General features: G+C 45.1%; 1 protein-coding gene across 3 annotated transcripts in view; it reads left to right on the top strand.

Moving 5' to 3' along the window:
- Positions 1-183: 183 nt before the first annotated feature.
- sema4c (sema domain, immunoglobulin domain (Ig), transmembrane domain (TM) and short cytoplasmic domain, (semaphorin) 4C) overlaps positions 184-27465 on the top strand; it is a 317114-nt gene continuing 289832 nt past the window's right edge. For all 3 annotated transcript variants that reach the window (XR_009807601.1, XR_009807600.1, XM_061907083.1), the window contains exon 1: positions 184-458. The gene's annotated coding sequence lies outside the window, so the exon portion shown is untranslated. The remainder of the gene's footprint in view (positions 459-27465) is intronic.

The raw sequence follows: 27465 nt of genomic DNA, 5'->3' as shown, positions 1-27465 counted from the left end.
CTCACCCCACCCCCCCAAAAAAAGTCCTGCACTGATGTGCCGCAGGAGCACACGCTAACGTCTTCATCCCCCCTTCCCTCCCCCCCCCACCGATGTGCGTGCGCAACTTGGAGCAAGACACGTTGTCTCTCTCTCTCTCTCTCCCTCTTCCTCCTCCTCCTCCTCTTCCTCGGGTTTCCTGTTACAAAGCCTCGGGAGCGAGAGTTGCGTTCAGCCACTTCCTCCGCGTGTGGACAACAAACTACATGACGGGATCCCCCAGCTTTTTATGGACATTTTTCTAACGGCGGGGAAGTGGCCGACGGACCAGAGGAGCGATGTGGATTGATTTATAACTTCAAAGAAAACCCGGTGATTAACGGAGAGGAGGAGGAAGGATATCGGTCGTAACGGCGGAGTAACACGCGCAGCATCGTCGTGATCCGCCCTCTCATAATCGTCATCATAATATTAACAAGGTAAGTTTGTTTGGGTTCAAACGTGACGTTTTTTTTTTAAATAAAAGCTTCAGAGGAGTCCGAAGCTGCCGGTCAACTGTTGCCATGAAAACCTCTTCCTGGGACGTGTCTTTCAAAAAACGTTTTTTTTTTTTTTCTTCTCCTTTTTGCTTTGTGGTGCAACTTTATTCCCATTCATAGCAGAGTAAATAAAGCGCACTGCGGTCTGGAGCAGTTGGAAAGGAATCAACCACGGGGGTGAATCACTTCAAAAATCTCTTGAATAGGTTGAAAAATGTGGGAATTGTGAAACTTGTAAAATTGTCCCATTCATTTCAACGGGAAAACCCTGGAAATTTTGGGAAAAGCAGGATTTTTTGGAAAATAAATGAATGAGCTGAATGAATATTTATATAGCACTTTTCTCTCGTGACTCGAAGCGCTTTTACATAGTGATAAATCAATGATAAATGGGTTGTACTTGTATAGCGCTTTTCGACTTCAAGGTACTGAAAGCGCTTTGACACTACTTCCACATTCACACACTGATGGAGGGAGCTGCCATGCAAGGCGCTAACCAGCACCCATCAGGAGCAAGGGTGAAGTGTCTTGCTCAGGACACAACGGACGTGACGAGGTTGGTACTAGGTGGGGATTGGACCAGGGACCCCTCGGGTTGCGCTCAATAACTGAGCTGAATTGGTTGGGGTTTAGATTGTTTAAATCGGTCAAGAAATTATGACAGTGACAGTTTTAATTGAGAAATTCCTGGAATTTCGGGTAAACCGGCAATTTTTCTAATTCCTTAAACAACTTGGTTTTTGTCCTGAATATTTGGAGCGTTTTTTGCAATGGAACAGTTGAAATTGTTCGAACAATGTGAAAGTAGTCGAACTTAAGGTTGGAAATAGGTTACCAAAAAAACTGAAATTTCTGGAAGTTCGTTGAATGTGGAAAAATGGTAATTTCAATGTCCAGGATAAGTTGAATGTGTTGAAGGTGGAATGGGTTGAATAATGTGGTAAAAGTGGCAGTTTGAAAATTGTCTCATTTATTTCAATGGGAACTTTCTGGAAATTTGGGAATTTTCTTAAAAATTGATAATGATAAGAGAATGTCCTGAATGAGCTGAATTGGTTGGTGTTGGAATCGTTTAAATCGGTTAAGAAATGATGAATTAATAACCGTTTTTAATTGAGTATTTTTTGGAATTTCGTGAAAACCGGGAATTTTTCTAGTTCCTTAACCAACTTGATTTTTGTCCGACTTGCTTTGTGGTGCAACTTTATTCCCATTCATAGCAGAGTAAATAAAGCGCACTGCGGTCTGGAGCAGTTGGAAAGGAATCAACCAAGGGGGTGAATCACTTCAAAAATGTCTTGAATAGGTTGAAAAATGTGGGAATTGTACAACTTGCAAAATTGTCCCATTCATTTCAACGGGAAAACCCTGGAAATTTTGGGAAAAGCAGGATTTTTTGGAAAATAAATGAATGAGCTGAATGCATATTTATATAGCGCTTTTCTCTCGTGACTCGAAGCGCTTTTACATAGTGATAAATAAATGATAAATGGGTTGTACTTGTATAGCGCTTTTCTACCTTCAAGGTACTGAAAGCGCTTTGACACTACTTCCACATTCACACACTGATGGAGGGAGCTGCCATGCAAGGCGCTAACCAGCACCCATCAGGAGCAAGGGTGAAGTGTCTTGCTCAGGACACAACGGACGTGACGAGGTTGGTACTAGGTGGGGATTGGACCAGGGACCCCTCGGGTTGCGCTCAATAACTGAGCTGAATTGGTTGGGGTTTAGATTGTTTAAATCGGTCAAGAAATTATGACAGTGACAGTTTTAATTGAGAAATTCCTGGAATTTCGGGTAAACCGGCAATTTTTCTAATTCCTTAAACAACTTGGTTTTTGTCCTGAATATTTGGAGCGTTTTTTGCAATGGAACAGTTGAAATTGTTCGAACAATGTGAAAGTAGTCGAACTTAAGGTTGGAAATAGGTTACCAAAAAAACTGAAATTTCTGGAAGTTCGTTGAATGTGGAAAAATGGTAATTTCAATGTCCAGGATAAGTTGAATGTGTTGAAGGTGGAATGGGTTGAATAATGTGGTAAAAGTGGCAGTTTGAAAATTGTCTCATTTATTTCAATGGGAACTTTCTGGAAATTTGGGAATTTTCTTAAAAATTGATAATGATAAGAGAATGTCCTGAATGAGCTGAATTGGTTGGTGTTGGAATCGTTTAAATCGGTTAAGAAATGATGAATTAATAACCGTTTTTAATTGAGTATTTTTTGGAATTTCGTGAAAACCGGGAATTTTTCTAGTTCCTTAACCAACTTGATTTTTGTCCGACTTGCTTTGTGGTGCAACTTTATTCCCATTCATAGCAGAGTAAATAAAGCGCACTGCGGTCTGGAGCAGTTGGAAAGGAATCAACCAAGGGGGTGAATCACTTCAAAAATGTCTTGAATAGGTTGAAAAATGTGGGAATTGTACAACTTGCAAAATTGTCCCATTCATTTCAACGGGAAAACCCTGGAAATTTTGGGAAAAGCAGGATTTTTTGGAAAATAAATGAATGAGCTGAATGCATATTTATATAGCGCTTTTCTCTCGTGACTCGAAGCGCTTTTACATAGTGATAAATAAATGATAAATGGGTTGTACTTGTATAGCGCTTTTCTACCTTCAAGGTACTGAAAGCGCTTTGACACTACTTCCACATTCACACACTGATGGAGGGAGCTGCCATGCAAGGCGCTAACCAGCACCCATCAGGAGCAAGGGTGAAGTGTCTTGCTCAGGACACAACGGACGTGACGAGGTTGGTACTAGGTGGGGATTGGACCAGGGACCCCTCGGGTTGCGCTCAATAACTGAGCTGAATTGGTTGGGGTTTAGATTGTTTAAATCGGTCAAGAAATTATGACAGTGACAGTTTTAATTGAGAAATTCCTGGAATTTCGGGTAAACCGGCAATTTTTCTAGTTCCTTAAACAACTTGGTTTTTGTCCTGAATATTTGGAGCGTTTTTGCAATGGAACAGTTGAAATTGTTCGAACAATGTGAAAGGAGTCGAACTTAAGGTTGGAAATAGGTTACCAAAAAAACTGAAATTTCTGGGTGTTCGTTGAATGTGGAAAAATGGTAATTTGAATGTCCAGGATAAGTTGAATGTGTTGAAGGTGGAATGGGTTGAATAATGTGGTAAAAGTGGCAGTTTGAAAATTGTCTCATTTATTTCAATGGGAACTTCCTGGAAATTTTGGAATTTTGGAAAAATTGAGTACTTCTTCGAATTTCGTGTAAACCGGGAATTTTTCTAGTTCCTTAACCAACTTGATTTTTGTCCGATTTGCTTTGTGGTGCAACTTTATTCCCATTCATAGCGGAGTAAATAAAGCGCACTGCGGTCTGGAGCAGTTGGAAAGGAATCAACCAAGGGGGTGAAATGTGGGAATTGTACAACTTTTCATATTTTCAATAAATATATTTATAAAGGATTTTTACTCCCATTTAAGAACCACTGCACCGTGCAGTGTTGCAAATTCCCCGCCATCAATATCCTGTTAAACCTTTTTTTCCCCCTCAAATGTGAATATATGTATATCCTGCACAACTTTCCCAGTAAAACCTGTTAAAGCTTAAATGTTTGCCGCAGTTAAACTCTCATAATTCCACAACCTGTTCTTCCCTCATGGTGTTTTGCCTTAATGAGCAAAGTATTAGCTTCAGTTGAGTGATTGTTGTAATTATTGGGGTGGGGGCAGGGGTCCACACATGAACAGCAAGAAGTAATGTTTTTTTTTTGTTTTTTTTTAAGTAGGGGGGTAGAGTGGTGGTTTAGAAGGAGGGGTTGTTTTTTTTCCTACTTTTACAAGGTGAATGGTGCCAGTGCCAGTTAACTAACAGACAAAACATGAGGGGTTAAACTGGTTTTCTGGGAGACTTTAGTGTTAAAGGCCTACTGAAATGAGATTTTCTTATTTAAACGGGGATAGCAGGTCCATTCTATGTGTCATACTTGATCATTTCGCAATATTGCCATATTTTTGCTGAAAGGATTTAGTAGAGAACATCGACGATAAAGTTCGCAACTTTTGGTCGCTAATAAAAAAGCCTTGCCTGTACCGGAAGTAGCAGACGATGTGCGCGTGACGTCACGGGTTGTGGAGCTCCTCACATCTGAACATTGTTTACAATCATGGCCACCAGCAGCGAGAGTGATTCGGACTGAGAAAGCGACGATTTCCCCATTAATTTGAGCGAGGATGAAAGATTCGTGGATGAGGAAAGTGAGAGTGAAGGACTATAAAAAAATTAAAAAAACGCTATACAGTGGGAACGATTCAAATGTTATTAGACAAATTTACTAGGATAATTCCGGAAAATCCCTTATCTGCTTATTGTGTTACTAGTGTTTTAGTGAGATTATATGGTCGTACCTGTACAACCTAAAAGTCGGCCTCGCATCTTTCTTCAGCACCAGTCGACAAGTGGTGGCGATGCCCATCTCTGCCCTTCACAAGGGACCCTTTTCGAAACACGATCTTTCGAAATGATGGTAGGTTAATACACTGTACTTTGTGTGTGTGGTCCAATCCAACCGTGTTCGCTTGACATCTCTGTTCCATAGTAAAGCTTCACCGTCATCTTTCGGGAATGTAAACAATGAAACACCGGCTGTGTTTGTGTGGCTAAAGGCGGCCGGAGCACACCGCTTCCAACCTACAGCTTTCTTCTTTGACGTCTCCATTATTCATTGAACAAATTGCAAGTAGGGGGGTAGAGTGGTGGTTTAGAAGGAGGGGGTGTTTTTTTCCTACTTTTACAAGTGCCAGTTAACTAACAGACAGAACATGAGGGGTGAAACTGGTTTTCTGGGAGATGTTAGTGTTAAAGGCCTACTGAAATGAGATTTTCTTATTTAAACGGGGATAGCAGGTCCGTTCTATCCGTCATACTTGATCATTTCGCCATATTGCCGTATTTTTGCCGATAGGATTTAGTAGAGAACATCGATGATAAAGTTCGCAACTTTTGGTCGCTGATAAAAAAGCCTTGCCTGTACCAGAAGTAGCAGACGATATGCGCGTGACGTCACGGGTTGTGGAGCTCCTCACATCCGAACATTGTTTACAATCATGGCCACCAGCAGCGAGAGCGATTCGGACCGAGAAAGCGACGATTTCCCCATTAATTTGAGCGAGGATGAAAGATTCGTGGATGAGGAAAGTGAGAGTGAAGGACTATAAAAAATATAAAAAAAGACTATACAGTGGGAACGATTCAGATGTTATTAGACAAATTTACTAGGATAATTCTGGACAATCCCTTATCTGCTTATTGTGTTACTAGTGTTTTAGTGAGATTATATGGTCGTACCTGTACAACCTAAAAGTCGGCCTCGCATCTTCAGCACCAGTCGACAAGTGGTGGCGATGCCCATCTCTGCCCTTCGCAAGGGACCCTCTTCGAATTGATTGCTGCATAATACACTGTACCTTGTGTATGTGGTCCAATCCAACCATGTTCGCTTGACATCTCTGTTCCATAGTAAAGCTTCACCGTCATCTTTCGGGAATGTAAACAATGAAACACCGGCTGTGTTTGTGGTGCTAAAGGCGGCCGCAGTACACCGCTTCCAACCTACAGCTTTCTTCTTTGATGTCTCCATTATTCATTGAACAAATTGCAAGTAGGGGGGTAGAGTGGTGGTTTAGAAGGAGGGGTTGTTTTTTTCCCTACTTTTACAAGGTGAATGGTGCCAGTGCCAGTTAACTAACAGACAGAACATGAGGGGTTAAACTGGTTTTCTGGGAGACTTTAGTGTTAAAGGTCTACTGAAATTAGATTTTCTTATTTAAACGGGGATAGCAGGTCCATTCTATGTGTCATACTTGATCCTTTCGCGATATTGCCATATTTTTGCTGATAGGATTTGGTAGAGAACATCGACGATAAAGTTCGCAACTTTTGGTGGCTAACAAAAAAGCCTTGCCTGTACCGAAAGTAGCAGACGATGTGCGCGTGACGTCATATGAACATTGTTTACAATCATCGCCACCAGCAGCGAGAGCGATTCGGACAGAGAAAGCGACAATTTCCCCATTGATTTGAGCGAGGATGAAAGATTCGTGGATGAGGAAAGTGAGAGTGAAGGACTATAAAAAATAAAAAAAAGACTATACAGCGGGAATGATTCAGATGTTATTAGACAAATTTACTAGGATAATTCTGGAAAATCCCTCATCTGCTTATTGTGTTACTAGTGTTTTAGTGAGATTATATGGTCGTACCTGTACAACCTAAAAGTCGGCCTCGCATCTTCAGCACCAGTCGACATGTGGTGGCGATGCCCATCTCTGCCCTTCGCAAGGGACCCTCTTCGAATTGATTGCTGCATAATACACTGTACTTTGTGTGTGTGGTCCAATCCAACCGTGTTCGCTTGACATCTCCGTTCCATAGTAAAGCTTCACCGTCATCTTTCGGGAATGTAAACAATGAAACACCGGCTGTGTTTGTGTGGCTAAAGGCGGCCGCAGTACACCGCTTCCAACCTACAGCTTTCTTCTTTGACGTCTCCATTATTCATTGAACAAATTGCAAGTAGGGCGGTAGAGTGGTGGTTTAGAAGGATGGGGTGTTTTTTTCCTACTTTTACAAGTGCCAGTTAACTAACAGACAGAACATGAGGGGTTAAACTGGTTTTCTGGGAGACGTTAGTGTTAAAGGCCTACTGAAATGAGATGTTCTTATTTAAACGGGGATAGCAGGTCCATTCTATGTGTCATACTTGATCATTTCGCCATATTGCCATATTTTTGCTGATAGGATTTAGTAGAGAACATCGACGATAAAGTTCGCAACTTTTGGTCGCTAACAAAAAAGCCTTGCCTGTACCGGAAGTAGCAGACGATAAGCGTGTGACGTCACAGGTTGTGGAGCCGGAATGTAAACAATGAAACACCGGCTGTGTTTGTGTGGCTAAAGGCGGCCGCAATACACCGCTTCCAACCTACAGCTTTCTTCTTTGACGTCTCCATTATTCATTGAACAAATTGCAAAAGATTCAGTAACACAGAAGTCCGGAATTACGCGATGAAAACAGACGACTTATAGCTTGGACGATGCTGGAACAAAATGTCCTCTATAATGAGTGACGTCTCAGCAGGATACTTTGGCGCAAAATTTAAAATTGCAACTTAGTAAACTAAAGTGGCCATATTGGCATGTGTTGCAATGTTAATATTTCGTCATTGATATGTAAACTATCAGACTGCGTGGTCGCTAGTAGTGGCTTTCAGTAGGACTTTAATATGATGGAGGAGGACGGGGGGGGGGGGGCAACACACTCTTACTTCCTGTCGATATACTTTTATTTTTAATATTCAGGGGCTTTTCATAGCCGTCATTTTCCGCGCAGTTTGCTGTCATCTGTGTGTGTGTCACTGAGTCCACAGCAAAGCGAGTGGACTGTCACATCCGCGGTGTTAGCCGCGGCAAGACATTGACATTTGGATTGGCTGCAAAGCAGAGGATAATCCATCCGCATTTCTGTTTACTTACCTTGTAATTTGTCACGTCAAGTTCAACGGCCCTTAGAAATCGACATAATCCTTAAATATGAATACACAGAGTAGATTATGCCAGATTTGATGCAGGTTTTAGCCAGGTCGGTAAAGCATGATTCCCAGTTTGGACGGAAAGTCTTAAAAAAATCCGTTTAATCTCGGGACAATTTCAACAAAGACACACACTTACATACACACACACACACTCTCACACACACACATTGTGCAGCCCTCTGACCCCAGATGTTAATACCTCTATTCAGAGCACCATAGGACTCCTGAAGACTGGATATCTTTATTGTCGGACAGACAATGGACTCCACATCCTGACAGCCAGCCTCCTTCCCATCTTGCTTTATGCAATCCTCACATGTTTCTCTCTTTCTCTCTTTCTCTCGCTCTCTCTCTCTCTCTCTCTCACACACACAAAGACATACCAGTGTTTCCCATAAATTCATTACATACATTTGGTGCTGACTGTTCGCCCTTGCACATAACCACATCGTAATAGGATTGTCTGTCAATGCAGCTTGTTCCTAACAACTCTGTACAGTTCGTAGAGGTTTGCATCCAGGTTTTCCCCCCTAGGTCCAAGGTAAAAAATTTTTAACGGCCCCACAGCACATTTTAAAAACACGATTGAAAAGTTTCTAAAATGTTAAAAGTGATATAAAAGAGCAAACGGGTGAAATGTGACAAGAAAATGCTGCAATGTTTATTCTTAATAACACAAAGCTGCCATGCAGGCTGTTTCTTTCTTGAAAAAATAATAATGAATCAAAATTATTACAGTGTATTATATTTATAAATGGGTTGTACTTGTATAGCGCTTTTCTACCTTCAAGGTACTCAAAGCGCTTTGACACTACTTCCACATTTACCCATTCACACACTGACGGAGGGAGCTGCCATGCAAGGCGCCAACCTGCACCCATCAGGAGCAAGGGTGAAGTGTCTTGCTCAGGACACAACGCACGTGACCAAGTTGGTACTAGGTGGGATTTGAACCAGGGACCCTCGGGTCCCACTGCGCCACGCCGTCCCTATATAGCGCTTATATAGCGCTTTTTCTCTATTGGGTGGCACTGGGAGCAGGTGGGTAAAGCGTCTTGCCCAAGGACACAACGGCAGTGACTAGGATGGCGGAAGCGGGGATGGAACCTGCAACCCTCAAGTTGCTGGCACGGAAATCAATGTCATTATGAATTATTGACCTATTCAAGGCTCCAATTAGGTCACGGGAATGACATCTTTTTTGTCCTCAAAATTCTACACACAATACCCTATAATAATAGTAGCTACTATCCATGCTTCTACCGCTTATCCGGGTTTGGGTCGCGGGGGCAGCAGCCAAAGGCGGGCCCGACCAAACACTGCTTGCAGCTTTAATTGTATTTAGAATTGCAAATAAAACATCATGTACGAGTGGGGGAAGAGTGGATCGTGAGATCGACAGGCGGATCGGTGCGGCGTCTTCAGTAATGCGGACGTTGTACCGATTCATTGTGGTGAAGAAGGAGCTGAGCCGGAAGGCAAAGCTCTCAATTTACCGGTCGATCTACGTTCCCATCCTCACCTATGGTCATGAGCTTTGGGTCATGACCGAAAGGATAAGATCACGGGTACAAGCGGCCGAAATGAGTTTGGGTCTCTCCCTTAGAGATAGGGTGAGAAGCTCTGCCATCCGGGAGGAACTCAAAGTAAAGCCGCTGCTCCTCCACATCGAGAGGAGCCAGATGAGGTGGTTCGGGCATCTGGTCAGGATGCCACCCGAACACCTCCCTAGGGATGTGTTTTGGGCACGTCCAGCTGGTAGGAGGCCACGGGGAAGACCCAGGACACGTTGGGAAGACTATGTCTCCCGACTGGCCTGGGAACGCCTCGGGATCCCCCGGGAAGAGCTAGACGAAGTGGCTGGAGATAGGGAAGTCTGGGCTTCCCTGCTTAGGCTGCTGCCCCCGCGACCCGACCTCGGATAAGCGGTAGATGATGGATGGATGGACATCATGTACCTTAATTCACGCCTGGCTCGTCCTGTAATCCCTCTGCGTGGAAGGAGCACACACTTGTCCAAGCTTGACAAACAATGACAAAAAAGAAGCGACAGAAGACAGTCAACTTTTATCATTAAACTGATTTGTTGGCTTTTTAATTATTTATTGCTCACCCCATGTTGCAAATCAGACAACAACATTATCTACCAGTGCACTGCCACAAATACGAACATGCTGTGGATTTTGGCGTTCAGCTGGTTTGCAGTCTTGTGGTGGACTCGCTGGACTCCCGTGCATGCGGCGTGGGATCAATCTCCACTGAGTGTGTGAATGTGAGCGCTTGTCTTGACTCGATAAAAGCGCCGAGTGATTGAGCGTTGAAGTCAAGCCCTTTGCAGGAAGCTGGCTGGGGTAAAGAGAGCAATAATGCCTTGCTAGCGTTCCCTATAGTTAAACACATACATTTAAACCAATGCCCATCCCTATTTGATACTGATATAATTGAGTCTGTGCATTCCTGCATGCGCACCACCTATCTGTTGGATGTAGGGCTGGGCGATGTATCGCGGGTTTGTCTCTGTGCGATATAGAAAATGACTATTCGAGTATACGTTCTCACGCAGTTGCTTTTAGCTGCGGGCATTACATTTGAGGCTCTTCTCACTCTTTCCTGTCTCTTCTTCTCACGGACAACAATCGCACCTTCTTACATACGTCACATACTGTCAGGTCATACCTCACATACGGAGCAAAGCATGGGTAACATTTGCTGTGATGCTAGCAGAGCCGTGCGAGTGGTAATACAAGAGCGGAGGTGGGTAGAAACGCGCTACATCTACTCCGTTACATCTACTTGAGTAACTTTTGTGATAAATTGCACTTCTAAGATGGGGCGGCATGGCGTAGTGCAGGGGCGCTCATAGCTCGGTTGGTAGAGTGGCTGTGCCAGCAACTTGAGGGTTGCAGGTTCGATTCCCGCTTGTGCCTTCCTAGTTACTGCCGTTGTGTCCTTGGGCAAGACACTTTACCCACCTGCTCCCAGTGCCACCCACACTGGTTTAAATGTAACTTCGATATGGGGTTTCACTATGTAAAGCGCTTTGAGTCACTTGAGAAAAAGCGCTATATAAATATAATTCACTTCACTTCACTTTTTCTGCAGGTGAGCTACTTTTCAATTGACTAAAAATTACTAATGATGTTCCATAAATTCTTTTTTTAAGTTTTTCAAAAAGAATAGAATTAGCTAGTTTTTCTCTTGTTATTTTCGGTTGAATTTTGAATTTTAAAGAGTGGAAATTGAAGATGAACTATGTTTCAAAATTTTATTTTCATTTTTTTCCTGTTTTTTTCTTCTTTTAAACCGTTCAATTAAGTGTTTTTTTCATCATTTATTCCCTACAAAAAACATTCCGTAAAAGGAAAAAAAATGTACGACGGAATGACAGACAGAAATACCCATTTTTTAATATATATATAGATTTATTTATTAAAGGTAAATTGAACAAATTGGCTATTTCTGGCAATTTTTTAAGTGTGTATCAAACTGGTAGCCCTTCGCATTAATCAGTACCCAAGAAGTAGTTCTTGGTTTCAAAAAGGTTGGTGACCCCTGATGCAGACGATCATATGTATCAAGTGTTAATTAAAGGCCAAGGCAATATATCGAGATATATATCGTGTATCGTGATATGGCCTGAAAATATCGAGATCTTAAAAAAAAAGGCCGTATTACCCAGCTCTAGTTGGATGCCTTTATGTGACAGAAACTGTGTGTTTTGACACCGAAGGGTCAACATTGCATCATGTCCGCTAAGTCACCGCGGTGCCAGATGTCTCCTGCCTGCTCTATGTTTAATTGTCATCAGCGTGTCACATGCATCACGTCAACGCAACAGATCCCGAAGGTCACACGGCAGGCTGCTCAACGCACGGCAAACTACCGGTGATAATGTGATGGTTCTGGGTTATGTAACTTGGTTTCGCGTACAGCAGGGGTCGGGAACCCTTTTTTGGCTGAGAGAGCCAAGAAGCCAAATATTTTAAAATGTATTTCCGTAAGAGCCATGTAATGTTTTTTTTTAACACTGAACACAACAAATGGCGTGCATTTTTAAGAAAGACCCAACATTTCTAGAGAGGTCTCTTATTCTTTTGTAATAACATTGTTATTCTGAAGCTAACTGTGGAGGGGGGCGTGGCCTGCGGGCCTGCAGCGAAGCGGGGTGTTGCCAGTACTGGCCTCGAAGTCAGCGACAGGTGCGTAGAAGGCCCACCTGGGCCTTTTTATCTGATCACCTGTCGCTATGTCATAAGCAGCCGCCAGGAGGAGAGACGGGCTTGGGGCTGGAAACCAGAGCGCGAGCGAAAACGGAAGAGAAAAAGACAATTGCTGGGAAGCAACTGAGAGACTTATTGAAAAATAAAACAATATTGTAACTAGGGATGCACCGAAATGAAAATTTGTGGCCGAAGCCGAAGCCAAAGCCGAATAAAATTTAAACGCTTGGCCGAAGGCCGAATACCGAATAATGAATGCAGTTTTTCCACAATTTTTTTAATATTACATAAATAGCCTAGAATAAATATTTAGACATGTTTTTCAAATAATGTAATTTTTTATTGAATATTGACATTTTTTAAAATATTCCAGTAGTCTTTGCCTTTCAAAAAAAAGCACAGTTTTTCATTTATATTAGGCCTTCAAACAAAACATGCATTCCAAAAAAATAAAATAAAGTGCATTAAAGTGGATAAACCCACAACAAATGAATTATTGTCCTTTTGGCAAAAGTCTGCTTAGCCACAGTAGATATGCTAATAATGTAAACAGAAGGCTCGAGTAAATCTCAATAAGTGTGTGCTTGTAACCTCATACACTTATACAGGTAGCCTACACAACAGGCTAATAATGTAAACAGAGGCCCCACTAAATCTCAATAAGTGTGTGCTTGTAACCGTTTCACCAATCAAATGCAGTCACTGGTGACGTTTGACTCCGTTTCGCCAATCAAATGCAGTCACTGGTGTCATTAGACTCCGTTTCACCAATCAAATGCAGTCACTGGTGACGTTTGACTCCGTTTCACCAATCAAATGCAGTCACTGGTGTCATTAGACTCCGTTTCACCAATCAAATGCAGTCACTGGTGACGTTTGACTCCGTTTCACCAATCAAACAGAGCCAGCCGGTTCAAATGATTAAGTGCACACGTTTTAAACATTTTTTTTATAAACCTTTATAAATTTCAACATTTATAAACAGTTGAAAATAATAATCAAAGTACAAAAACAGTACAAAACAGTATAAAAGCCGTACAAAACAGCGCAGGGGGTTGTAAATTCAAAGTAACTAAAATAGAATGCAAAAAAATATATATATATATATAAAATAAACAAAGCAGGTACACAACATATCCCAACGTCACCATGTCACTGCACGTTGGTTGATTGCGTCACCGCGTCAAAAACTTGCGTCACCCGCCACTATTCGGCCTTGTTTTTAACTCATGTCAGCTCAAATTTATCCGAGAGTCAGATGCAGTCATCAAAAGAGCCACAGGTTCCCTACCCCTGGCGTCCAGGATCACACACACATAGGCTATTCAGTCCTTGTCCGTGCTGGGTTTGTCCATCCGAGTTCGTCAGACGCTCGGAAAGGATATTTTCCCCTTGCATTATCCTTTTGCTGAGCGACAGCACCAGCTCCCCCGCAGTCAAAACACAATAGGCTTGCGATCCTGAGGATTCGATTCATCCAGTCTGCTTCTTTTTGCCTTCATTTTAAAAAGCCCTTTCAGAGCTAGATTAGATTTTGTTTTAGCTGCCATCAAGGCCGGCTCTACGCAGGGGCAAAAGGGGGCAGAGCCCCCTTAAATAAATGTATTGCCCCCTCACATCAAAATTTGAGAAAGTGAATTATATTTATATAGCGCTTTTTCTCAAGTGACTCAAAGCGCTTTACATAGTGATACCCCATATCTAAGTTACATTTAAACCAGTGTGGGTGGCACTGGGAGCAGGTGGGTAAAGTGTCTTGCCCAAGGACACAACGGCAGTGACTAGGATGGCGGAAGCGGGAATCGAACCTGCAACCCTCAAGTTGCTGGCACGGCCACTCTACCAACCGAGCTATGCCGCAATTTTGAATAAACTCACAAAATGATGACATTACAAGTTGACAAAATGATCTGCACCAGCGGAAAAATCCGCCGAAAAAGGGACACACATGATATAGTAGTGTCGGCTCCCCTCTAATCCCTCCCTCCGCTGTGCGTGTATTCACCATTCCACAGACTGCGCAGCACACACACACCCGCACACAACCCTCAGCCCTCAGTAAACATCCAATCACTGTTGCAGTATGAAAGTAAAAGAAAAGGAAAATGTGTCTACATTTATCATATACTTGTTAGGATGGGTGTATTTGTGTAGTCTTATCTGTCATAAACACGTTTATCGTCGCAGACTTTCGGTGCTACGGAGTTCCCTTTTTTTTTTTTTTTTTTTTTTACAACTTGACGGAGGCTCTGAGCAGCAGTGGTTTGGAAGGCAGAGAGCCTCCACTGTCCCTGTAACAAGCTACAAGTCATTTATGATGCTGTTAATGACGGTAAAAATGAAACATAAGGTATATATCCTGCTTAGCAGTCCTCTTCTGCTGTCCTCCGTTCAGAGCGGAGTCCCTAGCAACGGCCCGTTTTACTTAGCAACGGTCTGGCAATCGACTGCTGGAATTCTTTTTCTGATGTTTTTCTTGTACTTCTACATAGTCAACCTTTAATGTTTCAATCTACATTTTGTAATAAACAAATTATAAGTTTCATTTGATATGACCAAGACGCCTAAAAACAAAAACACTGCCGTTTTCATCAATTTACAAGCAAGTGGGCAACACACATACAGTGAATTTTGTGCCCAGATGAGTGCCCACGTTCACTGCATGTGACAAACTGAAGACAAGTGACCTGTGTCTGACAGACCCTGCACCTGCTTTTGTTTCCCCTGTCGGAAATATGGCAGCGCTGTTAATGTTTCCCCCCCCCTGAGGGATTGCCACCTTATTGTGGTCAGGGGGTTTGCGGTCCTCAGTGACCGTAAGAGCTATACCAGCAGGAGCTTAGTCTTCAGGTGGGACACCCAAGTTGGACAGGTCTGAAGGTAGAGGCCTGACAAAGTGCAATCCACTACTCCAGGTTGGGGTTGGACACATAGCTAAAGACCCATTTCAATGAAGAAAGCATCGTTACTATAAGCACAGGAAAAAAAAGTGCTGGAGCATGATGTGTACACATGATGCCCCCTTCACATTTCTGACTGCCCCCTCATATAAGCATGCCTAGAACGTTTTCCGTTCGGGCTCCAGTACTCTGGAATGCCCTCCCGGTAACAGTTCGAGATGCTACCTCAGTAGAAGCATTTAAGTCTCACCTTAAAACTCATCTGTATACTCTAGCCTTTAAATAGACCTCCTTTTTAGACCAGTTGATCTGCCGCTTCTTTTCTTTCTCCTATGTCCCCCCCCTCCCTTGTGGAGGGGGTCCGGTCCGATGACCATGGATGAAGTAGATAGATAGATAGATAGATAGTACTTTATTGATTCCTTCAGGAGAGTTCCTTCAGGAAAATTAAAATTCCAGCAGCAGTGTACAGAGTTGAGATCAATTTAAAGAAAAAAGTAAAAAGTAAATAATGGGGGTTTAAATGGAAACAAAATAGAGAAATATTACAAAAAGAATAAAAACAATGGGAATAACAATGGGAAGTACTGGCTGTCCAGAGTCGAGACCCAGGATGGACCGCTCGCCTGTATCGGTTGGGGACATCTCTACGCTGCTGATCCGCTTGAGATGGTTTCCTGTGGACGGGACTCTCGCTGCTGTCTTGGATCCGCTTTGAACTGAACTCTCGCGGCTGTGTTGGAGCCACTATGGATTGAACTTTCACAGTATCATGTTAGACCCGCTCGACATCCATTGCTTTCGGTCCCCTAGAGGGGGGGGGGGGTTGGCCACATCTGAGGTCCTCGCCAAGGTTTCTCATAGTCAGCATTGTCACTGGCGTCCCACTGGATGTGAATTCTCCCTGCCCACTGGGTGTGAGTTTTCCTTGCCCTTTTGTGGGTTCTTCCCAGGATGTTGTAGTCGTAATGATTTGTACAGTCCTTTGAGACACTTGTGATTTTAGTGCTATATAAATAAACATTGATTGATTGATTGATTGATTGATTGATTGATTGATTGCTCGTCGGGACCCAGGATGGACCGCTCGCCTGTGTATCGGTTGGGGACATCTCTACGCTGCTGATCCGCCTCCGCTTGAGATGGTTTCCTGTGGACGGGACTCTCGCTGCTGTCTTGGATCCGCTTTGAACTGAACTCTCGCGGCTGTGTTGGAGCCACTATGGATTGAACTTTCACAGTATCATGTTAGACCCGCTCGACATCCATTGCTTTCGGTCCCCTAGAGGGGGGGGGGGTTGCCCACATCTGAGGTCCTCTCCAAGGTTTCTCATAGTCAGCATTGTCACTGGCGTCCCACCGGATGTGAATTCTCCCTGCCCACTGGGTGTGAGTTTTCCTTGCCCTTTTGTGGGTTCTTCCCAGGATGTTGTAGTCGTAAGGATTTGTGCAGCCCTTTGAGACATTTGTGATTTGGGGCTATATAAATAAACATTGATTGATTGATTGATAGAACCGCCCCTGGCTGCCATGTGTTTTGTGCCCGGTGCCATGCTGATGCTGCATCAACAGTTATCGACCGACTCAGTTTGCTGTGACGCTTCACGGTGTCTGCACGTAGTTTGCCAGGAACCGAGTTATGGTTCACGTCAGACCAGATGTAAGGTCTGGAGAGTGGAACAGATGGGTTGTGTGTTTGTGAACCTGTGTGTGTGCTGGAGGGGAACAGCAGGAAGCTGATGTTTGCGTGTATGGACTTTGTGCAAACGTTCATGGTCCTCGCATGTACTTGCGTTATTAGGGATATTTGTCTCCTTATTAGGACAGTACAGTCAGACACTTCAGTAGTCACACCGACGCAATCTCGTGAGACGCATTCCTAATGCCCGAGTGTTTCTCCTTTTATCTAAATAAATTTCACGGTTATGCTGCACTCCCATGAAGGAAGAAAATCTGATCAGACAAAAACAAGTAGTCACATGTAACTACACTGAGGAAGGACAACATGACTTTTTAAAGGCCTACTTAAACCCACTACTAGCGACCACGCAGTCTGATAGTTTATACATCAATGATGAAATCTTAACATTGCAACACTAAATGTACTTCCATCCATCCATCCATCTTCTTCCGCTTATCCAAGGTCGGGTCGCGGGGGCAGCAGCCTAAGCAGGGAAGCCCAGACTTCCCTCTCCCCAGCCACTTCGTCTAGCTCAATGGTTCCCAAACTTTTGCAGGCTTGCGCCCCCTTGGCTCCCCAGTGAATTCCTAGCCCCCCCCCACAGACACATATGGAAACAAACACCTCTTTCTTGATATTTGGTATGCTGCAATTTGAAAAGAGAAAGGTTAAACACAAATGTGTATTTCACAAATAAAACCCAATTTAGTAAATCATTTTATTTTTTTGCAGTTTTAACTGTTTCAGCAACCCTCGCCACCCACACAATGACACACGCGCGAACACACATATATGCACACACACACACACACACACACACGCACACACAGGTACAAACTCATATACATTCGTAACAATATATATCAGTGAATGCACCACCCTAACCAGCTCAACACAAACACAACACGGCGCGTTCTGGCGAGTCCCCAATTTTATGTTGACTTGAACTCAAGATGATGTTGACCGCCAGAATGCGGTTTTTATTATAAGATAAAATTCTGAACATTACAAGCTTGAAATTACAAACCTGAGCTTTTGCTTTTGTTGTCTATGCTGTCGGGTCTGACTGGGCCAGAGCGGCGTGTGGTAACCGGACCCTGATGCGTCGTCCACTGACTCGTCCTGCTGCACGTGTTGTGTACAAATCGTCAAACAAACGTTCGAACTTCTGACTTCGACTTCGGACTGCCGCCCCCCTACTGCCCCCTTCTTCCTCACCGCCCCCGGGAAGAGCTAGACTCTAGCTCTTCCCGGGGGATCCCGAGGCGTTCCCAGGCCAGCCGGGAGACATAGTCTTCCCAACGTGTCCTGGGTCTTCCCCGTGGCCTCCTACCGGTTGGACGTGCCCTAAACACCTCCCTAGGGAGGCGTTCGGGTGGCATCCTGACCAGATGCCCGAACCACCTCATCTGGCTCCTCTCGATGTGAAGGAGCAGCGGCTTTACTTTGAGTTCCTCCCGGATGGCAGAGCTTCTCACCCTATCTCTAAGGGAGAGCCCCAAACTCATTTCGCCCGCTTGTACCCGTGATCTTATCCTTTCGGTCACGACCCAAAGCTCATGACCATAGGTGAGGATGGGAACGTAGATCGACCGGTAAATTGAGAGCTTTGCCTTCCGGCTCAGCTCCTTCTTCACCACAACGGATCGGTACAACGTCCGCATTACTGAAGACGCCGCACCGATCCGCCTGTCGATCTCACGATCCACTCTTCCCTCACTCATGAACAAGACTCCTAGGTACTTGAACTCCTCCACTTGGGGCAGGGTCTCTTCCCCAACCCGGAGATGGCATTCCACCCTTTTCCGGGCGAGAACCATGGACTCGGACTTGGAGGTGCTGATTCTCATTCCGGTCGCTTCACACTCGGCTGCGAACCGATCCAGTGAGAGCTGAAAATCCCGGTCAGATGAAGCCATCAGGACCACGTCATCTGCAAAAAGCAGAGACCTAATCCTGCGGGCACCAAACCGGAACCCCTCAACGCCTTGACTGCGCCTAGAAATTCTGTCCATAAAAGTTATGAACAGAATCGGTGACAAAGGACAGCCTAAATTTACTAAATTGCAATTTTAAATTTCGTGCCGAAATATCCTCCTGAAACGTCTCGGTATGATGACGCCTGCGCGTGACGTCACGCATTGTACAGGACATTTTGTTATAGCGTCGTTCCCAGCTATAAGTCGTATGTTTTCATCGCATAATTCCACAGTATTCTGGACAACTGTGTTGCTGAATCTTTTGCAATTTGTTTAGTGAATAATGGAGACGTCAAAGAAGAAAGCTGTAGGTGGGAAGCGGTGTATCGCGGCCGCCTTTAGCAACACAAACACAGCCGGTGTTTCATTGTTTGTCAATCAATCAATGTTTATTTATATAGCCCCAAATCACAAATGTCTCAAAGGACTGTGGGGCGGCATAGCTCGGTTGGTAGAGTGGCCGTGCCAGCAACTTGAGGGTTGCAGGTTCGATTCCCGCTTCCGCCATTCTAGTCACTGCCGTTGTGTCCTTGGGCAAGACACTTTACCCACCTGCTCCCAGTGCCACCCGCACTGGTTTAAATGTAACTTAGATATTGGGTTTCACTATGTAAAGCGCTTTGAGTCACTAGAGAAAAGCGCTATATAAATATAATTCACTTCACTTCAAATAATTACGACTACAACATCCTCGGAAGAACCCACAAAAGGGCAAGGAAAACTCACACCCAGTGGGCAGGGAGAATTCACATCCAGTGGGACGCCAGTGACAATGCTGACTATGAGAAACCTTGGAGAGGACCTCAGATGTGGGCAACCCCCCCCCCCCCCTCTAGGGGACCGAAAGCAATGGATGTCGAGCGGGTCTAACATGATACTGTGAAAGTTCAATCCATAGTGGCTCCAACAGAGCCGCGAGAGTTCAGTTCAAGCGGATCCAAGACAGCAGCGAGAGTCCCGTCCACAGGAAACCATCTCAAGCGGAGGCGGAAAGATGACGGTGGAGCTTTACTATGGAACAGAGCGGTCAAGCGAACACGGTTGGATTGGACCGCACACACAAAGTACAGTGTATTATGCAGCGATCATTTCGAAAGATCGTGTTTCGAAGAGGGTCCCTTGCGAAGGGCAGAGATGGGCATCACCACCCGTCGACTGGTGCTGAAGAACGGTGCGGGGCCGACCTTCAGGTTGTACAGGTACAACCATATAATCTCACTAAAACACTAATAACACAATAAGCAGATATGGGATTTTCCTGAATTATCCTAGTAATTTTGTCTAATTACATCTGAATCGCTCCCACTGTGTAGTCTTTTTTTTTATAGTCCTTCACTCTCACTTTCCTCATCCACAAATATTTCATCCTCACTCAAATTAATAGGGAAATCGTCGCTTACTCGGGCCGAATCGCTCTCGTTGCTGGTGGCCATGATTGTAAACAATGTTCAGATGTGAGGAGCTCCACAACCCGTGACGTCACGCGCACAGGCAAGGCTTTTTTATAAGCGACCAAAAGTTGCGAACTTTATCATCGATGTTCTCTACTAAATCCTTTCAGCAAAAATATGGCAATATCGCGAAATGATCAAGTATGACACATAGAATGGACCTGCTATCCCCGTTTAAATAAGAAAATCTCATTTCAGTAGGCCTTTAAGTCGGGATCCACGTTACTCAACTCACGTAGCATACCAATTAGCTCGTAGCAGTTAGCTCATCAAGATTAAAGTATGATTCAACCTACCAGAACCTACATTTCTTCTTTCGTTGTCGACTCAAGGACTCGTGGCAAACTATCGCTAGTGTGACTGTTAGCATTGGAGGGAGGCTGTAGAACAGGGGTGTCAAACTCAAATACAGACCGGGCCAAAATTTAAAACTGAACAGAGCCGCGGGCCGAGGTTGAAGAAATGAACCCTTTAATAGGGACCCAAACAAGTTTTGCATTGAATATTGACCAAGCAAGGCTTATATAACTTTATAGTGACATGCAATATCCAGTTTCAAATAATATTAATTCAAAAATATCAATGGCATATCAAATTAAATAAAAACACAAATTTAAGGGGGGTTGTATATTGTTGCGTCCCGGAAGAGTTAGCGATGCAAGGGGTTCTGGGGTGTGTTCCAACTATCGTGGGATCACACTCCTCAGCCTTCCCGGTAAGGTTTATTCAGGTGTACTGGAGAGGAGGCTTCGCCGGATAGTTGAACCTCGGATTCAGGAGGAACAGTGTGGTTTTCGTCCTGGTCGTGGAACTGTGGACCAGCTCTATACTCTCGGCAGGGTTCTTTAGGGTGCATGGGAGTTTGCCCAACCAGTCTACATGTGCTTTGTAGACTTGGAGAAGGCATTCGACCGTGTCCCTCGGGAAGTCCTGTGGGGAGTGCTCAGAGAGTATGGGGTATCGGACTGTCTTATTGTGGCAGTCCGCTCCCTGTATGATCAGTGTCAGAGCTTGATCCGCATTGCCGGCAGTAAGTCGGACACATTTCCAGTGAGGGTTGGACTCCGCCAAGGCTGTCCTTTGTCACCGATTCTGTTCATAACTTTTATGGACAGAATTTCTAGGCGCAGTCAAGGCGTTGAGGGGTTCCGGTTTGGTAACCGCAGGATTAGGTCTCTGCTTTTTGCAGATGATGTGGTCCTGATGGCTTCATCTGACCGGGATCTTCAGCTCTCACTGGATCGGTTCGCAGCCGAGTGTGAAGCGACCGGAATGAGAATCAGCACCTCCAAGTCCGAGTCCATGGTTCTCGCCCGGAAAAGGGTGGAGTGCCATCTCCGGGTTGGGGAGGAGACCCTGCCCCAAGTGGAGGAGTTCAAGTACCTAGGAGTCTTGTTCACGAGTGGGGGAAGAGTGGATCGTGAGATCGACAGGCGGATCGGTGCGGCGTCTTCAGTAATGCGGACGTTGTATCGATCCGTTGTGGTGAAGAAGGAGCTGAGCCGGAAGGCAAAGCTCTCAATTTACCGGTCGATCTACGTTCCCATCCTCACCTATGGTCATGAGCTTTGGGTCATGACCGAAAGGATAAGATCACGGGTACAAGCGGCCGAAATGAGTTTCCTCCGCCGTGTGGCGGGTCTCTCCCTTAGAGATAGGGTGAGAAGCTCTGCCATCCGGGAGGAGCTCAACGTAAAGCCGCTGCTCCTTCACATGGAGAGGAGCCAGATGAAGTGGTTCGGGCATCTGGTCAGGATGCCACCCGAACGCCTCCCTAGGGATGTGTTTAGGGCACGTCCAGCTGGTAGGAGGCCACGGGGAAGACCCAGGACACGTTGGGAAGACTATGTCTCCCGGCTGGCCTGGGAACGCCTCGGGATCCCCTAAGCAGGGAAGCCCAGACTTCCCTGCTTAGGCTGCTGCCCCCGCGACCCGACCTCGGATAAGCGGAAGATGATGGATGGATGGATAGTGTTTATGTTGTGTTACAGTGCGGATGTTCTCCCGATATGTGTTTGTCATTCTTGTTTGCTGTGGGTTCACAGTGTGGCGCATATTTGTAACAGTGTTAAAGTTGTTTATACGGCCACCCTCAGTGTGACCTGTATGGCTGTTGACCAAGTATGCCTTGCATACACTTGTGTGTGTGTGTATGAGCCGCATATATTATGTGAGTGGGCCGGCACGCTGTTTTTTATGGAAGAAAAGCGGACGTGGCGACATGTAGAGAACGCCAAAAGCAGTGCTTTTACGGCCCGCCCCCAATATTATTGAAATCGGGAGAAATTCGGGAGGGGCGCTGAACTTCGGGAGTCTCCCAGGAAAATTGGGAGGGTTGACGAGTATTAGCGGTGAATGTGGTGTTACAGCGGCGGGCCAGCTCTAATGTTGAAGTGAATTATATTTATATAGCGCTTTTCTCTAGTGACTCAAAGCGCTCTACATAGTGAAACCCAATATCTAAGTTACATTTAAAGCAGTGTGGGTGGCACTGGGAGCAGGTGGGTAAAGTGTCTTGCCCAAGGACACAACGGCAGTGACTGGGACGGCGGGAGCGGGAATCGAACCTGCAACCCTCGAGTTGCTGGCACGGCCACTCTACCAACCGAGCTATACCGCCCCTAATGTGAAGTGAAGTGAAGTGAAGTGAATTATATTTATATAGCGCTTTTCTCTAGTGACTCAAAGCGCTTTACATAGTGAAACCCAATATCTAAGTTACATTTAAAGCAGTGTGGGTGGCACTGGGAGCAGGTGGGTAAAGTGTCTTGCCCAAGGACACAACGGCAGTGACTGGGACGGCGGAAGCGGGAAGCGAAACTGCAACCCTCAAGTTGCTGGCACGGCCGCTCTACCAACCGAGCTATACCGCCCCTAATGTGAAGTGAAGTGAATTATATTTATGTAGCGCTTTTCTCTAGTGACTCAAAGCGCTCTACATAGTGAAACCCAATATCTAAGTTACATTTAAACCAGTGTGGGTGGCACTGGGAGCAGGTGGGTAAAGTGTCTTGCCCAAGGACACAACGGCAGTGACTACGACGGCGGAAGCGGGAATCGAAACTGCAAGCCTCGAGTTGCTGGCACGGCCGCTCTACCAACCGAGCTATGCCGCCCCAAAGAGCCGTGTACAGCGTCCAGTCCCATTAAAGACAATAAGGCGACTGACAAAGAAGCTCCGATTGGTCCCTTGAGATACTAGGTTTTTCTGTTGTATAAATGGGTTGTACTTGTATAGCGCTTTTCTACCTTCAAGGTACTCAAAGCGCTTTGACACTACTTCCACATTTACCCATTCACACACACATTCACACACTGATGGAGGGAGCTGCCATGCAAGGCGCCAACCAGCACCCATCAGGAGCAAGGGTGAAGTGTCTTGCTCAGGACACAACGGACGTGACGAGGTTGGTTCTAGGATGGATTTGAACCAGTGACCCTCGGGTTGCGCACGGCCACTCTCCCACTGCGCCACGCCGTATCTACGCGGTTATGTGGTAGTTGCTAGGTCCTGCCATGCGCGTGACAGCTTACTTACGGAACAAATGACAATATCGCATACACTAATGTAAAGCATATCAATCAATCAATCAATGTTTATTTATATAGCCCCAAATCACAAATGTCTCAAAGGACTGCACAAATCATTACGACTACAACATCCTCGGAAGAACCCACAAAAGGGCAAGGAAAACTCACACCCAGTGGGCAGGGAGAATTCACATCCAGTGGGACGCCAGTGACAATGCTGACTATGAGAAACCTTGGAGAGGACCTCAGATGTGGGCAACCCCCCCCCTCTAGGGGACCGAAAGCAATGGATGTCGAGCGGGTCTAACATGATACTGTGAAAGTTCAATCCATAAGTGGCTCCAAGACAGCAGCGAGAGTCCCGTCCACAGGAAACCATCTCAAGCGGATCAGCAGCGTAGAGATGTCCCCAACCGATACAGGCGAGCGGTCCATCCTGGGTCCCGACGAGCGGTCCATCCTGGGTCTCGACTCTGGACAGCCAGTACTTCATCCATGGTCATCGGACCGGACCCCCTCCACAAGGGAGGGGGGGACATAGGAGAAAGAAAAGAAGCGGCAGATCAACTGGTCTAAAAAGGAGGTCTATTTAAAGGCTAGAGTATACAGATGAGTTTTAAGGTGAGACTTAAATGCTTCTACTGAGGTAGCATCTCGAACTGTTACCGGGAGGGCATTCCAGAGTACTGGAGCCCGAACGGAAAACGCTCTATAGCCCGCATACTTTTTTTGGGCTCTAGGAATCACTAATAAGCCGGAGTCTTTTGAACGCAGATTTCTTGCCGGGACATATGGTACAATACAATCGGCAAGATAGGCTGGAGCTAGACCGTGTAGTATTTTATACGTAAGTAGTAAAACCTTAAAGTCACATCTTAAGTGCACAGGAAGCCAGTGCAGGTGAGCCAGTACAGGCGTAATGTGATCAAACTTTCTTGTTCTTGTCAAAAGTCTTGCAGCCGCATTTTGTACCAACTGTAATCTTTTAATGCTAGACATGGGGAGACCCGAAAATAATACGTTACAGTAATCGAGGCGAGACGTAACAAACGCATGGATAATGATCTCGGCGTCTTTAGTGGACAAAATGGAGCGAATTTTAGCGATATTACGGAGATGAAAGAAGGCCGTTTTAGTAACGCTTTTAATGTGTGACTCAAAGGAGAGAGTTGGGTCGAAGATAATACCCCGATTTTTTACAGAGTCACCTTGTTTTATTATTTGGTTGTCAAATGTTAAAGTTGTATTATTAAATAGAGGTCGGTGTCTAGCAGGACCGATAATCAGCATTTCCGTTTTTTTGGCATTAAGTTGCAAAAAGTTAGCGGACATCCATTGTTTAATTTCATTAAGACACGCTTCCAACTGACTACAGTCCGGCGTGTTGGTCAGCTTAGGAACTCCAAAATTATTATCAGCTCAGTTTTGAACCAAAACCGAGTTACTGGGTTTTGCCTTTGGACGGAGAACTTCCCACATGAACCCACTTGTGAGATTGCAGAATGCATCTGCTTCATTTATGATGAGACGGATAATTACAAATGAAAACGTATAAATAAAAAAAACAGTAAGGCAGCACAATTCTGCTTTCGACAAGATACTTGTTGTGATTTATTAAAATCATCAAAAGCTGCGAGTGAAGCAGAATTATGCGTATAATTAATCACATGCAAAGAAAAAAATGAACATAAATATTGGGCCAGAGTTTGACTCCCATGCTGTAGAATGAGGCGAGTTTCAGTGGATGAAGAATCCTCAGGACTCCCGAGTCAGCATTCTCTTCATTTTTCACAGTTTTGTAATTAAGTGTGACACGCGGAAGTAATTCCACTTCGTTGCTCTGTCCAGACAAAAGAGTCACTTTCTCTCGCGCAGCGTCTGCTATCAATCAATCAATCAATCAATGTTTACTTATATAGCCCTAAATCACTAGTGTCTCAAAGGGCTGCACAAACCACCACGACATCCTCGGTAGGGCCCACATAAGGGCAAGGAAAACTCACACCCAGTGGGACGTCGGTGACAATGATGACTATGAGAACCTTGGAGAGGAGGAAAGCAATGGATGTCGAGCGGGTTCTAACATGATACTGTGAAAGTTCAATCCATAATGGATCCAACACAGTCGCGAGAGTCCAGTCCAAAGCGGATCCAACACAGCAGCGAGAGTCCCGTTCACAGCGGAGCCAGCAGGAAACCATCCCAAGCGGAGGCGGATCAGCAGCGCAGAGATGTCCCCAGCCGATACACAGGCAAGCAGTACATAAATAAATAAATGGGTTGTACTTGTATAGCGCTTTTTCTACCTTCAAGGTACTCAAAGCGCTTTGACACTACTTCCACATTTACACACTGATGGAGGGAGCTGCCATGCAAGGCGCCAACCAGCACCCATCAGGAGCAAGGGTGAAGTGTCTTGCACAGGACACAACGGACGTGACGAAGTTGGTACTAGGTGGGATTTGAACCAGGGACCCTCGGGTTGCGCACGGCCACTCTCCCACTGCGCCACGCCGTCCGATATAAAACAATTTTAACGCTCTTACTAATATGCGACACACTCTGTGAACCCTAACCAAACAAGAATAACAAACACATTTCTGGAGAACATTGGATCCGCAAACACAAAATAATAATTATTACATGGCCATCGGATCGGACCGGACCCCCTCCACAAGGGAGAGTGGGACATAGAAGAAAAAGAAAAGAAACAGCAGATCAACTGGTCTAAAAAGGGAGTCTATTTAAAGGCTAGAGTATACAAATGAGTTTTAAGGTGAGACTTAATGCTTCTACTGAGGTAGCATCTCGAACTGTTACCGGGAGGGCATTCCGAGTACTGGAGCCCGAACGGAAAACGCTCTATAGCCCGCAGACTTTTTTTGGGCTTTGGGAATCACTAGCAAGCCGGAGTCCTTTGAACGCAGATTTCTTGCCGGGACATATGGTACAATACAACCGGCAAGATATCACTTCTTATTGTATTTTTTTTTTAATATGTGAGCGAAGAATAGAACTTTTTGCACGTGCACTATTTCTTCTTCTGTATTTTTGTTTGTTCCGCTGGCTTTGTTTGCTTTTAGGGCCACTATCTTTATCACATTAAAAGCGTTACTAAAACGGCCTTCTTTCAGTACTCTGGAATGCCCTCCCGGTAACAGTTCGAGATGCCACCTCAGTAGAAGCATTTAAGTCTCACCTTAAAACTCATTTGTATACTCCAGCCTTTAAATAGACTCCCTTTTTAGACCAGTTGATCTGCCGTTTCTTTTCTTTTTCTTCTATGTCCCACTCTCCCTTGTGGAGGGGGTCCGGTCCGATCCGATCCGGTGGCCATGTACTGCTCGCCTGTGTATCGGCTGGGGACATCTCTGCGCTGCTGATCCGCCTCCGCTTGGGATGGTTTCCTGCTGGCTCCGCTGTGAACGGGACTCTCGCTGCTGTGTCGGATCCGCTTTGGACTGGACTCTCGCGACTGTGTTGGATCCATTATGGATTGAACTTTCACAGTATCCTGTTAGACCCGCTCGACATCCATTGCTTTCCTCCTCTCCAAGGTTCTCATAGTCATCATTGTCACCGATGTCCCACTGGGTGTGAGTTTTCCTTGCCCTTATGTG

The sequence above is a fragment of the Nerophis ophidion genome, linkage group LG07 (genome assembly GCF_033978795.1).
Source record: "Nerophis ophidion isolate RoL-2023_Sa linkage group LG07, RoL_Noph_v1.0, whole genome shotgun sequence".
Lineage (NCBI taxonomy): Eukaryota > Metazoa > Chordata > Actinopteri > Syngnathiformes > Syngnathidae > Nerophis > Nerophis ophidion.
The sequence above is the reverse complement of the archived record's forward strand: the minus strand, read 5'-3'. Positions and strand labels throughout refer to the sequence as shown.